At 40.1% G+C, this 15,707-nt stretch overlaps 3 long non-coding RNA genes across 4 annotated transcripts in view; 1 reads left to right on the top strand and 2 right to left on the bottom strand.

Annotated features, from left to right (window-relative positions):
- Positions 1-15,707, bottom strand: part of LOC134804390 (uncharacterized) — a 243,325-nt gene that overhangs the window by 77,875 nt on the left and 149,743 nt on the right. The window lies entirely within an intron of this gene.
- The window catches only part of LOC134804392 (uncharacterized), a 309,273-nt gene that overhangs the window by 143,824 nt on the left and 149,742 nt on the right, over positions 1-15,707 (top strand). The gene's annotated exons all lie outside the window — the stretch shown is intronic.
- LOC134804527 (uncharacterized) lies at positions 8,801-11,459 on the bottom strand. 2 transcript variants are annotated; one of them, XR_010146134.1, is made up of 3 exons: positions 11,335-11,448; positions 11,135-11,248; positions 8,801-9,067 (listed from the first exon to the last, which is right to left on the bottom strand). It is a non-coding gene; the product is annotated as an uncharacterized LOC134804527 (long non-coding RNA). The 2 variants fall into 2 exon arrangements; XR_010146135.1 differs by lacking the exon at positions 11,135-11,248 and having other exon boundaries at positions 11,335-11,459.

Raw genomic sequence — 15,707 nt, 5'->3', positions numbered from 1 at the left:
TCAAACATGAGAATATTTTTTTTATGATAATTCCTTTTTTGACGCTCATTTTCATCGGAAAATTGCTCTGCCATTTTTTCCTTCTTATATGATCTTAGAATATAATTTGGCGTAGTGGGTAAGAAAAAAAAATGCATACCCAAAATTATGTATTTTAGAACTATTAAAAACTGAGAGTGGAAAATTTCTCAGCCTGATTTCTTTTTAAATATATAAATAGTAGTCACGTATATACTTAAATCCAAAATATCCAAAAGAAATATCATCCCTTGTACACCCCGCTTCCTATACACTGCTCCCGATATGTTTAGTTTTTAATACGCTCGTAATTTTTTTGGATGTTTTTATAGTTGAATGGAAAGAAAACTGTGAACTTAATTCAATAAATAAAATGGATAGAGAAATTTTCCACAGCGAGTAAAAAGGCAATTTCTGAAAAAAGTATAGTTACATGGTAACTTTTTTAGATTTTCAATTTGTAGGTATAAATCGGCAATAAAATGGCATTCCAGTAAAAAAATTAGACTGAGCAATTTTCCGGTCCAGAACACGCCAAAAAATTATATTTTGTTAATATTGGTATTTCTGCGGGGATATTTTTTTTGATATTTCATATATTGTTGCAATACGTTACATGAATATGTCCGGAGAAGAAAGTTTAAACGGAGCATTTTTCCGTAAAAAAATTTAACGATTTAAGACTTTAGGTATTTACTTAAATCCTATTATTATTATTCTTTGAAAAATTTATACAATACTTTTTATTTATTGATACTTTATCATACTGTAAAGTTTTTTCTGGCTGAGGAATTACTGCGGGGTCCACTACCTTTACTTACTACACTAAACCCCTTGATCGGGCCTGCTCATAATTTAATGACTAAAATATAATGCCCTCGACTACACGTTTACCCAATTTCATTTAAATTAGAACAAATTTACTTAAGTTATTGAGTATCAAACTATCTTCTGACAGTTCAGCTTAAAAACATCAAAATGCCGGGACGTGCCGCTAGTCAGCCGCGTGTTCAAAGTCGAATGTAAGACCTTCGCTTCGCTTTGCTCGCTCGTTCGACAAGACACATTTACGTTAGAATGTACATCAGTAGTTCCCAGCACTACAGGTCTACAGGCGGTTGGAAAAGAAGGTACGCGGTGATTTTTTTGTAGGAGATAGCTAAAAGTAGTTGACAATATATTACATTTAGTTATTTACATTGACTTTATACGAATCGGCTTAATGGAGCCAAGCCTTCAACCGGTCCGTTTCTGACCATAATAACTTCTTATCAACCACCTCAGTTACCTAAAATGCATGTGACGAAATATTTTTTGGACAAATCACAATTTTTCAGTTAGCCGCCGCGTAATGATGGAAATTGAAATATGAGTGATAGCCGGGGGCTGCATTAGCGGCTATAATTTAATGGATAATACTGATTCAACGTGATTGGCACAAAATGGCGGCAGAGCTCTGGGCTATGAGGCCAGTTACTAGGTTCTGCAGCGCTGTGTACGAGTACCATTCTGTTAAAACTAATACCTAAGTAATAACATTTTATTTCAAGATTGGTGTGGACGAATATCTTTTTGAATAAATTCCCCGAATTCGACACGGCCCGGTCTAATGTGAGTCATCCTTAAGGTTTAACCAGTTTGACCAGTCGTGGGCCAATTGTTCGGTATTTGCTGCTTTATCACAAGATGTTCTCATATAGAGGTTATACTTACTTAGGTATATCTTCATTCTAGAATAAATTATTATACACCTTCTTGCGAAATATACAGTCTGTTAGGGAGTCCGCCCTAGGACGCCATAGAATTGCTCAAATTATGATGTGCCATGAGATAAAATTTGGCATGGAGTTTATTTTCGGAAAAGGAGATTTATTATAGCTTTGACATGATACACACAAAGTCGCGGCTATAAGTGTCTTACATAGCTGTTATTATTTGGATAATATTTGCGTCATACGCTGGTTGACCACCACATATTCGAGTGTCCGGTAATGACGCCGAGGCAATTACAGAATTTAATCGAGTACCAAGAGTCGGAGTCCCCGGCGGCCGCGGCGGGGGATTACGGCTTGCCCGGCGTCTCCGCCAGCCATACTATGGAGAAATGCGGTCAGGTTTATCACTTTATCAGGGACGCGCAAGTAGTCTGTAGATATATATGTATAACATAATCTGATTACATTTTATAACATAATCCAGCAAAGAGAAATATAAGAATAAGACCTAAGTTGACCTAACAGTTTCAAATTTAAGAATCTATTTTTCAAGTTGAATATAAAAAATTACATTTGATTCCATCTTACCTTATCTAGTTTCGGAGTCCTTACGGATATAGTTCGACCTCTTGGGATCGAGGGATCTCTTGTGCAATTGTCCCCTTAAGAAAGATCCTTCAACTACTCAAGAGCTTTTTCGAACATCTCCATGTGCCGGATGATGGAGCTCTTAGGTAGCGTTTTGTATTCCTTTGGTTCCAGATCCAAAGTCCTTCATTATTTGTAGTTATGGCGAGGGCGTGACATTCCATTTTACTGAGAAATAGTTTTAACGACGCCATTATATACATATCGTAGTCGTATGAAAGTCGTAAAATCATATACATAATATATATATTTTGTCATATCAGGATTTTTTCAGGTTTTTAATGGTTTTTCATACAATTCGACGACTGCTACCTAGGCGCCTACGTAACATATACCATGAAGCTTTTTGAGGGTCGAGTACGGATGTCAGACTTTGACTCTCTTTTCCGATTTTTAGATTACTTTAATGTTTCTCATACATTTGATCCTCCCAAAGGATTGATTCACAGTTAGACCTTTAGTAAAAAAGTACTTGTAGCAGTTACCTATTTATTATAGCTGAATTTTGGGACTAAAACCAGTTTATATGTAACATTTTACATACTACATAATAAAAATCATCAGCTTCAAGAAGCCACGCCTTCAAGCAAATCGTAGCTGACCAGAACTTCTTACAGCCTTCTCACAATCAGTCACACGGTACGACAGTCCTACAGCGTGTTACGTAGCCGCTGGGGCTGGGTGTGCGAGTGTTACTGCAGCGTGTTGTGTGGCCGCCGGGGCTGGGTGTGCGAGTGTTACTGCAGCGTGTTGTGTGGCCGCCGGGGCTGGGTGTGCGAGTGTTACTGCAGCGTGTTGTGTGGCCGCCGGGGCTGGGTGTGCGAGTGTTACTGCAGCGTGTTGTGTGGCCGCCGGGGCTGGGTGTGCGAGTGTTACTGCAGCGTGTTGTGTGGCCGCCGGGGCTGGGTGTGCGAGTGTTACTGCAGCGTGTTGTGTGGCCGCCGGGGCTGGGTGTGCGAGTGTTACTGCAGCGTGTTGTGTGGCCGCCGGGGCTGGGTGTGCGAGTGTTACTGCAGCGTGTTGTGTGGCCGCCGGGGCTGGGTGTGCGAGTGTTACTGCAGCGTGTTGTGTGGCCGCCGGGGCTGGGTGTGCGAGTGTTACTGCAGCGTGTTGTGTGGCCGCCGGGGCTGGGTGTGTCCGAGTGTTACTGCAGCGTGTTGTGTGGCCGCCGGGGCTGGGTGTGTCCGAGTGTTACTGCAGCGTGTTGTGTGGCCGCCGGGGCTGGGTGTGCGAGTGTTACTGCAGCGTGTTGTGTGGCCGCCGGGGCTGGGTGTGCGAGTGTTACTGCAGCGTGTTGTGTGGCCGCCGGGGCTGGGTGTGCGAGTGTTACTGCAGCGTGTTGTGTGGCCACCGGGGCTGGGTGTGTCCGAGTGTTACTGCAGCGTGTTGTGTGGCCGCCGGGGCTGGGTGTGTCCGAGTGTTACTGCAGCGTGTTGTGTGGCCGCCGGAGCTGGGTGTGTCCGAGTGTTACTGCAGCGTGTTGTGTGGCCACCGGGGCTGGGTGTGCGAGTGTTACTGCAGCGTGTTGTGTGGCCACCGGGGCTGGGTGTGTCCGAGTGTTACTGCAGCGTGTTGTGTGGCCGCCGGGGCTGGTTGTGTCCGAGTGTTACTGCAGCGTGTTGTGTGGCCGCCGGGGCTGGGTGTGTCCGAGTGTTACTGCAGCGTGTTGTGTGGCCGCCGGAGCTGGGTGTGTCCGAGTGTTACTGCAGCGTGTTGTGTGGCCACCGGGGCTGGGTGTGTCCGAGTGTTACTGCAGCGTGTTGTGTGGCCGCCGGGGCTGGGTGTGTCCGAGTGTTACTGCAGCGTGTTGTGTGGCCGCCGGGGCTGGGTGTGCGAGTGTTACTGCAGCGTGTTGTGTGGCCGCCGGGGCTGGGTGTGCGAGTGTTACTGCAGCGTGTTGTGTGGCCGCCGGGGCTGGGTGTGCGAGTGTTACTGCAGCGTGTTGTGCGGCCGCCGGGGCTGGGTGTGTCCGAGTGTTACTGCAGCGTGTTGTGTGGCCGCCGGGGCTGGGTGTGTCCGAGTGTTACTGCAGCGTGTTGTGTGGCCGCCGGAGCTGGGTGTGTCCGAGTGTTACTGCAGCGTGTTGTGTGGCCACCGGGGCTGGGTGTGCGAGTGTTACTGCAGCGTGTTGTGTGGCCGCCGGGGCTGGGTGTGCGAGTGTTACTGCAGCGTGTTGTGTGGCCGCCGGAGCTGGGTGTGTCCGAGTGTTACTGCCGATTCCGGGGCTGGGTGTGTCCGAGTGTTGCTGTAGCGCGTTGTGTGGCCGCCGGGGCTGGGTGTGTCGGAGTGTTACTGCCGATTCATCTGCCCGGCACTGTGTTATCTCGTATTACGGAACAAATATGATATAAGATTAATATGCTCCTAATCTGCCGTCGAGAGATAGACATGATACTGTTACTTTCATTAAATGAGTTCTGCTAATCATTTCTTTTTCTTCATCTTACGAGTAAAAGGGGGCTTATGTACTCGAGTATACAGTAAGTAGCTCGATCGTCCGTTTTTGAAGTAATGTTAATTCGCGGGTTCAATTCCTAGCTCATATCAATGAAGTAAACTGAGGGAATATTATTGTCTCTTTTGATATATTAATTGATATTTTTTCATATATCTATAGTATTCCCATTACGTAATATTTACGGTGAAAACCGTATGAGAGTAGACTTAATGAAAAATGTTTACATAACATCAACATTATTTTGCAAGAAAAATATCATAATACCTCAAGATATTTTTTTTAATAAACAAATAAGGTGAGTTCGACTAAGATCGGACACCGGGTAAGATCGTATGAATCAAATTTCTAGACTATATGCACGCGAGCAAGCTGTGTGACAAAATACTCCCAATGGAGGACAACTCTGACGATTACTGGGCCCCTGCCTCCATTCGTGCGACCCGCTCCAACACTCCAGCAACAGTGCGACATGCCACCGCTACCTGTTCGGGCTGGGGCATGTGGTGTCCGACAACGGTGGCGAGCTAGTCGGCATCGTCACGTGGACGTGCGGGAACAGTGCTCGGGTCACGGCTAGGAGAGATGTGCAGCCGCCGGTGGGGGTGGCGGCGGTGTCCGATGCTCGCTTTGCGACAAATCTGGAATGTGAAGAAAAGTTGCTTAGATACTGTTTATAAGAAAAACTTACATTTATTATGTGATATATCTAGCAACTTTGTACCACTGAATGACAGAACACCAGTGAACGGAAATAGAACACACCGAAATAGCCTGCAGGTGTATTATGAATGGCTTTATCCACGTGATAAAATAACTGTCACTTGTTAACACCGTGGGATAGAAAGTGACGGACACCATTTTATCACGCTGTCACGGTAAGAACGACCCTCATATCCGTACTGATATTGTTTCCCATTAAACATTTTGATGTCCTTTTAGGGCGGAAAAGTAGCACCATATGTACATACTTACTGTAAAATATATTGTAATTTTGTACATGTTTGCCCATATCTATTTATTACGGCGTCTGTTGAGTCAGGCTGACCCCAGGGTGAAGCGGCCAGAGCAGAGCTAACCTACATCGTAACTTTAGTCCCGGCGGACACAACTCCACCGCGACGCAATCATCTTCGGTTGATTTTAATCTATGGATACGGACCAATTCGAACGTAACTACATAAGAATTACATTTGAAGCTATCGTGCGTCTCGCCCGCGCCAATTCATGTTCGGACAAGTATGAGAGAAATGCACGATAAGTACGATAACTAGGTATATAAATTACATGATATCATTAATTCTGATGTCAGTGTACGTTCGAATTGGCCTGATAGTCTCTCGCATCATTTCCAATTTCGAACTGAGGCCGTATGTAATCAACACGTCGTCGGCCTAATTCGCACACTCCATTTTTTTTTGAAAATCATGTTTTGACACTTTTAGATAGTACTTTTCTGAACGCATCTAACGGCAAAACTCTTAAATACCAAAAATAAACCGTATACATTTAAAAAGCAAAATAGAAAACCTCGTAACTCCCGACCGCCATTTTGTAAAAGGAATACCTACCTCGTATCTCCACCCCGCCACTCCCTTCAGTACAGTTTGCGATGGCGTTTTTTTTTTAAATCATGATTTGACACTTTTTGATAGTACTATTCTGAACGCATCTAACGGCAAAACTCTTAAATAGGTACCAAAAAGAAACCGTTTACGTTTAATAAGGAAAATAGAAAACCTCGCAACTCCCGACCGCTACTTTGTAAAAGGAATAACTCGTATCTCCCCCCCACCACTCCCTTCAGTACAGTCTGCGATGGCGTTGTGACTGCATGTCAGTTAATTTTGCGTAAAGAGGCTTTTCTGTTTAAAGTTTAATAAAATAATATTTTTTTGATCCACAATTACCTTGTTCAGATCAAAAGATTATCCTCTATTTTCAAGGATTTTTATAGCAAAACTCTTAACTTCCGAAAATTTTCAAGAATAACTCGTAACTCCAAATTTTCCAGGTTCAGGTGATTTAAACAAAAATTGGTTTTAACAATCTGACGGCTAAATTTAATTTAACATTATGTAAAAAAAAAACTAAGCAAGTCTTCATGCAAAATTTTTGGTAATTAAGTTTTTTGTGCCTCCTGTAAAATTTGGTCAGATTGAGTTACGAGGTTTGCGATTTAGGCCGACGACGTACAAAAATCAATTTTATACATCATTTAAGTTTCGGTTGTTATTTTAAGGTTCTGTAAACGGCTGTCATTTGGTTAAGCCCCCAGCTAGTTAAAATAAGTCTAATTATTTCCTTACAATATGTGATTACTGCCTCGCTGTCCAAGAAGTTGTCAGAATTAAGGCGTATCCGCTAATATAATATAATTAGGTACCTAACCTTCAACATTTTTTTAGTATGCATCGGTCGTTATTAAGGTTATATGTATTACGCGAGTGACGTCTCCTAGTTGGAATAAAAACTATTAAGTCACTGGTGAAACGAGTATGTTAAGCGATATCGATATAACCACTGTTTTTATAACAAATAACGCTCGAATACCATTTCTGTAGCTGTTCGCTGTGATTAAATTAAAGCAAAACGATATATTTGAATATATATCGATAAGTTTTCTTGTGATCCCTCAGGATTCCATGTGCGGCCGTATTACCATATTCAGTGTCGATAATTCGCCCACAAAAGGATCGTAGTCGGTAAACCAAAAAATCTTATCCCTTCTGCGGAAAATAAAAGCGAAGGTTGAGCCAAATAATGAGAGATATTTCGTGTTTTATCTATTTCAGTAGCAAAGTAATTTTTTTAATTAAATACTGACTTTATTTAGTGTGTCAGGTGACGCGGATAACGTGGGTACCTATAAGAACAGAAAGCGAACATGTTACGCTTTAGAAAAGTATTGAGCTCACTGTCATAATCATAATCATTTAGGACTGTAGGACTAACTAGATCGATTTGTGTATGGTTGTTACCTATACTTAATAATGAGGTCTTCCATCTTTACTTTGGCCTTTGCTTTGACCAATCAGTACCCATAGCATTTGTCTATGCAAGTGTTTTACTCTCTAGCCAGGCAAACGCCTAAAATGTAACCAGTCATAACGATACGTACCTAGGTTAGGCACTTGTTACCGGAGTCGTGACTCGAGCTCGGCAAATCATTCTATACTGACAAAGTCGCAGACAATACTAGTAATTAATAACTACGAAAGCGTTAATGTTGCCGCGCGTTGGCTTTACATGCTTCCTCCAACAGGGATCTGTGTTTTCATAACTAGAAACTTCATTTAATCATCGACAAAGATGGACCCGCAACTGCAACTTTTGCAATTCCAGTCGCAATTTGGCCACGAGTCAAAGGAGTCTAATATTGCCACCGGAATGCCATGGCCTTAGTATTTGTGTTATGTAGGTTAAGAGGAAAGGGGACGGCCGTTTCTCCACACAAAGTAGTCCCCATTTTCCTCTCTGGATATTGATATAATGGAAAATCTTTTTACATAATTGGATGTATATTAACCATAGCTATAATATATATGCTCCTACGTTTCACGTTTTTCGATTTAGAAAAACAAATTTCATACATATTAAAAAAAATTGGTAGTCTATACTTAGACTAAATTAATATTTAATAGAGTCGACAGAAATAATAGAGTCGATTTTCTCTAACTTGGAGCTGATTCAAACTAACTTAGAGTCAATTTAGACTCAATAGAGTCGACTTAGAAGTGATATAGTTACATTTAACTCTTATAATAATTAAAAAATCGAAAAATAATCAAACGTAGGGCTGTGATTGATATCCAACAACTTGTATCAAAATATTTTCAATAATGTTAATTTCCAGAGAGGAAAATGAGAATGTCCTCCACTTTCCCAGGTAGCGGACAGGGCAACATGTCTTCTGACGTCACGGTCAAGCTGAAACAGTCTTGAAGTACGGAGCACAACACAATTACGATATATTGCGTTTAATGTAAGTATAGCATTACTTTCCATACTATCTATTTTTTAAGAAACCAATTTTTCTGTAGGTATCCTTATAATGGTTAAAGTACTACCATCCAGAAAAATCAGAGTGCCGTGAAACAGTGGTGGTTGAGCTCCTTGAGCTCAATGAATTAGTGATAATGTTAAAAACCGCAAGAGACGGATGGCTGGGTGGGCCGGATGGGTGTAGCGTACAGCCGGGCGGGGCGGAGTTCTTCCATGGCAGGACTACCTATAACAAAATATTGATTATTGATGAGGTAGGTACTCATTGCATTTGTCTATGCAAGTCTTCTTAAGCCAGGCAAAGCCTAAATGTAATCAGTACAGGAAAATTGCTAACACAAATAAGCATATAAATTTATTCATTTATTATTACTAGCTATACAGTTTATAGCAAAGCGCTGGATTTTTTAAAATTCTTTACTTATTGCACCGTAAGCAGGTAAGTAACGGGTTGGCTTAAAGTAATGAGAATTTTTGTTTTCGGGCATATAAACAAAAAGACAATGGCCATGGATTTCTGGATGTTATATTGAAGAACTATGCAATATCCAACAATAGAACCAAATTCAAGAATGAAGTAATTGGCCTCCCTTGTGTTAGTTTACGTAACATGCTTCTGACCGTTTGCTTTTCACTTTGGACAAACTACCAAGTAGGTACTCTCTGACTGATCGTTTTGTAATTACACGGTAAAATTTATTTTATTCTATAATATTTTTGCCTACTATCGTAATATACATATCAGAGTATACAATATTTGCCAAAATTCTTCGATTGATTTAAGTCTTGGGGATATTCTAGGGTTGGAAACGTTTAAGTAGTCGTTTTTCCGCGAGAGCCTAAAACCAGTTAAAAACGTCATTGCATACATTTTACCAAAATATGATACATAAACAATTTTCTCTAAATATCAATCAGTTGCAGATTTCATGAAAATTTTTAGTCAGTTAGCAATTGTGAATGATGGCATGATATAGATAACAAGCTATATGCCGAAATAAATAAAATTAACGGCAATAAAACTGTTATGGAATGTGAATAAAACGTTGTCCAAAGCATGACGCAGAGGGTTTGAACACAGTTATGAGAAATCGGATGTGGGAGACGTTATTGTATATGTCGAGTACCGATGGTCTCAAAGGCGGTGGGTGCGTGGGGTAGTATCTCGATGTATTACTTCACAGCTAAGCCAGTACCTACCCTACCAGTGAATGAAATAAACATTAGGACTCGTTAACCATACTAGTGCCTACTATACTTCAGTACTAAATGTTTAAAAGAACTAATTGCTATTTTTAACTCAAGGGAGCGATATGAAAGTAAAAAGAAACCGTTTAAATCTTTATTCAAGTCAAACTAGGCCGGCTTCAACCCTACATATCTGACCTGAGAAGATTTAGCCCTATATGGGACCGGCAACAAACTCGGAGGGACAAATCTTTTCAAAACAAGTTAAAACAACACATAACACATCATTTCTTTATTTCACAAAAGTAAGCTTCTAATGAAACATAAGAAATCAAAATAACACTTGAAATAAAACACTTAGCTAAATGGTTTAAGAACGCGGGATTCTATAAGCTATCAGAATAATCCTTCAGGTATAAACCTTCAGGAACGTAGCGAGTTAGGCACGAGGTTGGCTAACGAGTACGTCCGATCTCTAGCGCGGTCCGATCAAGAAGAACTACCAGCGGCGGAGCCTCTCTGCTCCCGCCTCAAAGTCAAGTTGGCAAACCTGCTCGACCAGTCTACCAACATACCGACAAAAATGCCAACTCGTGCCTACGCTCACTCGAGAGAAACCTCTCGACGTTCCAAAGCCTTCTACCTGTCATCTCAGTTCAACAACACGCCAATAGATGGCGTTACTCTCTACGCAACTTTATTTCAACAATGCGCCAATAGACGGAGTTACTCTCTACACAACTTTATTTATTTTGTTACAACCAAATAATACGTAGCTCAACATTGCTAATCGATTTTATACAGGCGTCTAAAATAATGAACTAAACGCTGCAATACGTCTTTCTGGTGTAAGGGTCCGACATATATATAATGTTTTCTTGTAATTTAAAATATGCTCTTGTTTGTCATTGTAAAATTTCGAAAACCCATAGCTATTGTCTTTTTTTATATTTCCGAAAACGAAAATTATCATTACTTTAAGCCAACCCATTAAATACATTTTACTGCACCACAAAAGACAAAGTTAAGTGATTTACAATGTAAATAAAGGTAGCAATTAATGAAGCAATGAATTATAAAGAACAGAAAACTTTAAAAACCGTACCTATATTCCAACAACTTTTCTCTCTTGGAAACCAAATAATTAGGTGTTACTTATACATATGGTAGCTCTTCTTCTTCCTGCCCTTATCCCTAATGGTAGTTATACGTATGGTAGCTATTCTCATGAAAGTAATAAATAAACATCATAATTATGCATGATAAAGAAATAGTTAATAAATACTTTTTTATGGTAACACTTACCTGAAATCAGCTGCGGGCACGTAAAAGGCCCCAGCAACTAGGTGCCGCCGGGGCCTTTTTAGAAACTCACAATAAAGTAAGAAACAACTACTGTATGTAAACGATAACTGTGAAATGAAAACCCAGAAATAAAACGACGCTTATGAAATAAAGTTAACAACCAATAAAAGTCCCAGCACAATAACTATAAAGATAAATAATATAGTTGAGAAATTACGAAATAATAGAATATAAATGCAACAAATTCTATTTTCGTGCAATCAGCGGCAGAAGTATCTGAACCGGTGAGGTGTTCACAATGACCTGCACACGCTCTTATGCGCATGACGATAAAGTTAGGTATATTAATATATTAAGATCATTTGACCATCTCGGCCACTTCTCAATTTCTGCTACTGACTGTACCTCATCCAATTATTTGCAAGAAGGCCAGTTTATTACTCACAGTAATCTAATATCATATCATATTATAAATATTATACTTACATACTTGTACTAAAAAATGCGAAATAAGATAACTCTGTCTGTTTGTTGTCTCTTTAGGCTTGAACCAAAACACAAGATTAGATGCATATGAAGATAGTTTGAGTTCCGAGTACTCCCGAGTAAGGTCATAGGATAATAGTTATCAACGGGAAAAATATCAGTTTACGGCGAAGGATGAAACGCCGGTTCTCACTCCGGGGTGTTTGAAATAGATCTTTGGGTTTTCATGCCACAAGGCCCTCAGTTTTGCAAACTCCGTCTCGCGGGTATCGTCTTGCGTCGTCCCATTCGTTTTTCGTCAAGTTCTTAAATTAGTCCTATTCTGCTTTCGTCACTCATTCTGCATTCGTCACAATCGTCGGTGGCTTTCAATGTAGAATGAGTGACGAAAGCAGAATAGGACTAATTTAAGAACTTGACGAAAAACGAATGGGACGACCCAAGACGATACCGTCTCGCGAATAGAGCAAATAAATGCATGTCTGAATTGCAGAATGGTTGCTCTGATCCTGACCCCTATTGTAAAGTTCATTCGATAGCGTGACGAACGTTCACGTTTCCGTCTTTTTTTGTATGGGATTTTAAACAGCGCGCCAAGCGGGCCGTTTTGGAAACTGAAAATCCCATACAAAATAACACTTAACGCAAAAGCGTACGTCACGTCATGCTATCGAATGAAATTTACACTAGGTGTACAGGCCCCTATTTCACCAACGTGACAGGTCCGACAATTGTCGACATCACTGTTACTGACGTCACAGGCCTCCATAGGCTACGGTAACCGCTTACCATCAGACGGGCGGTGTGGTTGTTTGCCACCAACATGTTAATTTAAAAAAAACTCAATTATATCGCCAGTTAATAAGTACTTATTTTGCGAAGCTAATGACAATTGTCACAAGAAATACGACAATTGTCACGAAATTCCGACACAGAACTCATTTGCTGTCAAGAATTACAGAAAGTTCTTTGAAATCTTGTGCCAATTGTCATCATTATCATCATAAACATCGCAAGAGAAATACCTGTTTTTTGCCGATATAATAAAGTTTTTTTAAATAATACAATGATGGTGATAAACAGGAATACGGCTCGCCCGTAGGTAAGCGATAACCGTAGCCCATGGATGCCTGTGACGTCAGCAACAATGAGACTTGTCGAATTGTCGCACCTGTCACGTTGGTGAAATAGGGGCCTGATGATGGTGATGGGTGGTTTGGTTGGGATGGACGTGCTTTGGGTTCCGATCTAGTCGTTGGCTGTAGTGTCACAAACATTTATTTATTGAAAATAACTTGGTTACAGGCCGGCTTTACTCCAAAATCTTGGTTGATAGCCATTGCTTGGAAGTTTTCAAGGTAAAATTATTTATTTTTAAGTACCTTTAATTTTCATACCTAAAAGATTTTTATGTACATCAAAAGATACGGACTTGCCAACTTAAGTTTAAACTTTTATTAAATAACTTATTTTCCAATAAGATTCAATCTTCCTACCGTCAGTAAATTTATTTCCTTTGTCCCTGTAAAGATCAGTAAGATATAAAACTTGAAGAACAAGTGAACCTGCGCCAACAATTTCTCTGCAGAACAACTTTCTTATCTTATGTTTCTACTCCGAGTTTGCAATTGTATTCTTTCCAACCAATAGCGATCGCGCCAGATCTTAATTCGCTTCTAATCAGTATCTTAACTCTCTCAGAAATTGATGTCAAACAATATCCAGACAGTAGGTTCCGACACTTGAAGACACATAATCTGAGAACATTTTTAACTTTAGGTGCGCAACGTGGACATCTGTACCTACAGTAGAAACATTTATATCATAAATCTCAAGGCACACACAAAATACTTCGAGTTAACGAGTTTTATCGAGTGTAAGTGTATCGACTTAGGATCTTCTTATAGGTTTTTTCGGCATAAAGAGGTAGGAGGCGGAGGAGGTTCGGCTCATCAGTAACTTTCCGGAAAATGCACAACAACGGGAGTTGTGGAGATCAAGGGGAGAGGCCTTTGCCCAGCAGTGGGACATTATAACAGGCTATTTAAAAAAGGGGTAAAGTTACAGAGTTAAAACGAATGTGTTAAATTGGGCACTGTACTTAGATTCAAAGTACTGGGTGTTACTTAACTGTGGATACACGAGTGAATTACTGCAGCTACCTACTTGTTCAAATGAAAAAACTTCGAGTCGACTCCCGATGTTGCGCTGTTACTATAACATTTACTTTAGGTATTACTTTCAACCCCTAAATGACGAATTACCGTCAAAAGCGAGGTCGGACAAAACAGTGGCCGAAAGCGTGTCGAACCATGCTTAGTGTGAGTTTCTGTAGCGCTACTATTGAACAAAATCCGAATACATCAAAAATCCGTAAACGCTATCACAGACTAAATAACTAATTGACTGAGCGTAGCGAAGGTTTCCTATTCAGCTCGGGCAAAATGTTTTCGTACCGTAAAACGGGGTGAAAAGACACGATTTTCAACTTCAAGGACGATTTTCGCCAATAATCCAAATGATAAAAGTAAATATTTTGACATCATTTTATGAGTCTTGGTTAGTTCTTCGATTTTGCATTAGTGAAATCAATTTTGACCCACCCAATTCAGAGAAAATCAAAGAAAACTACCTGTTTTCTCCATATCCTTAAAACGGGGTCGATAGACATAATGAAAGGGGTGAATATAAATATGAAGTTTTAGTTGTCATAGGCATCGAATTTGGTCATTATTATGTTGATACTCTATTGGCAAATAGTATATAAATATCTGTTAAACAGTTATTTGATACGAAAATATTTTGTCGTGTCTTTTAACCCATTTGTGGTATCTAATCACTCCCTATGACGTAACTCTTTACCTTTTTCACGTAAATTTGCTTGTTGATAGTTTTTTGCAAAAGAATGCTTCATTATAGAGAACGTTGGTGATATTATTTATTATTTAGGTACTCCAGATACTACATTACCAGGTTAGTTAACTTTAACTTCGTTAATGTCACTACATTTACCGCTTGAACAAAGTTCAGACAGGCTTCATTTCTTACCTCGACGAGGCCTTACTTTAGAGTCAAAAAAGTCTAACTTTTAGGCAATTTGATTAACTTCTTTTGGTATCAATGTAGAGAATAAATAGTCTACTATATACGTATTCCAAAAAATCTAATTTTAGAAATGTACGTTTTTAAATATAACAACTTGAAAGAAAAAATTCATAATTTCTCTATTCAACCCGCGATTTCTGTTGACCCCGTTTTACGGTAGGTGCGGCAGTTCTACTGTACAGTTTACATCTTAAAAAGTTACGCCTCTTTAGTAAGTGGCTGCCTGAGCCGAATGTTTCGGATTGCAGCCAATTTTTATAGGTGCCTATAAAATACAAATAATACCACATTGAATATCAAAAGGCAGCATTCTGCTGCAGCTACAGAGCCGGCGCGTGATCGGCTTGATAATTTATAACTGATAAGCCAATATAAAGGCCGTAACAGACTAGCGCACCTTGGAGAACCGTGAAAACAGTGCGATCCTAGCTTACAGACTGCCGCACACGAGCGCCAGTGTTGCCAGGTGTTCCATATTTCCGTCCAACGTATTTTTGCAATGGAATCCTTTAAGATTGAAATTTAAATTAATGTGGTCCGCTTTTTTAGAGGTAAATGAAGGGCGTGAGGTAATATAATGCACCTTTTTCCATGAAAATCTTTAAAAAATCTGTATCTTTTTAAAGCATTGCTTTCGTATTTTTGTTATTTCATTGACTAGCTACATTGCCGTCCACTGTCATAATTTGAAAATGACAGCTGTCAATCGGTGCGATGGAGCTTACACACTAGGGAAATTGGTGCGGAGCGCAGCAGTATTATTATTCCACTGTCATAATTTG

The sequence above is a fragment of the Cydia splendana genome, chromosome Z (assembly GCF_910591565.1).
Source record: "Cydia splendana chromosome Z, ilCydSple1.2, whole genome shotgun sequence".
In the NCBI taxonomy this organism is placed as follows: Eukaryota; Metazoa; Arthropoda; class Insecta; order Lepidoptera; family Tortricidae; genus Cydia; species Cydia splendana.
This window is presented reverse-complemented; position numbering and strand designations above follow the sequence as displayed.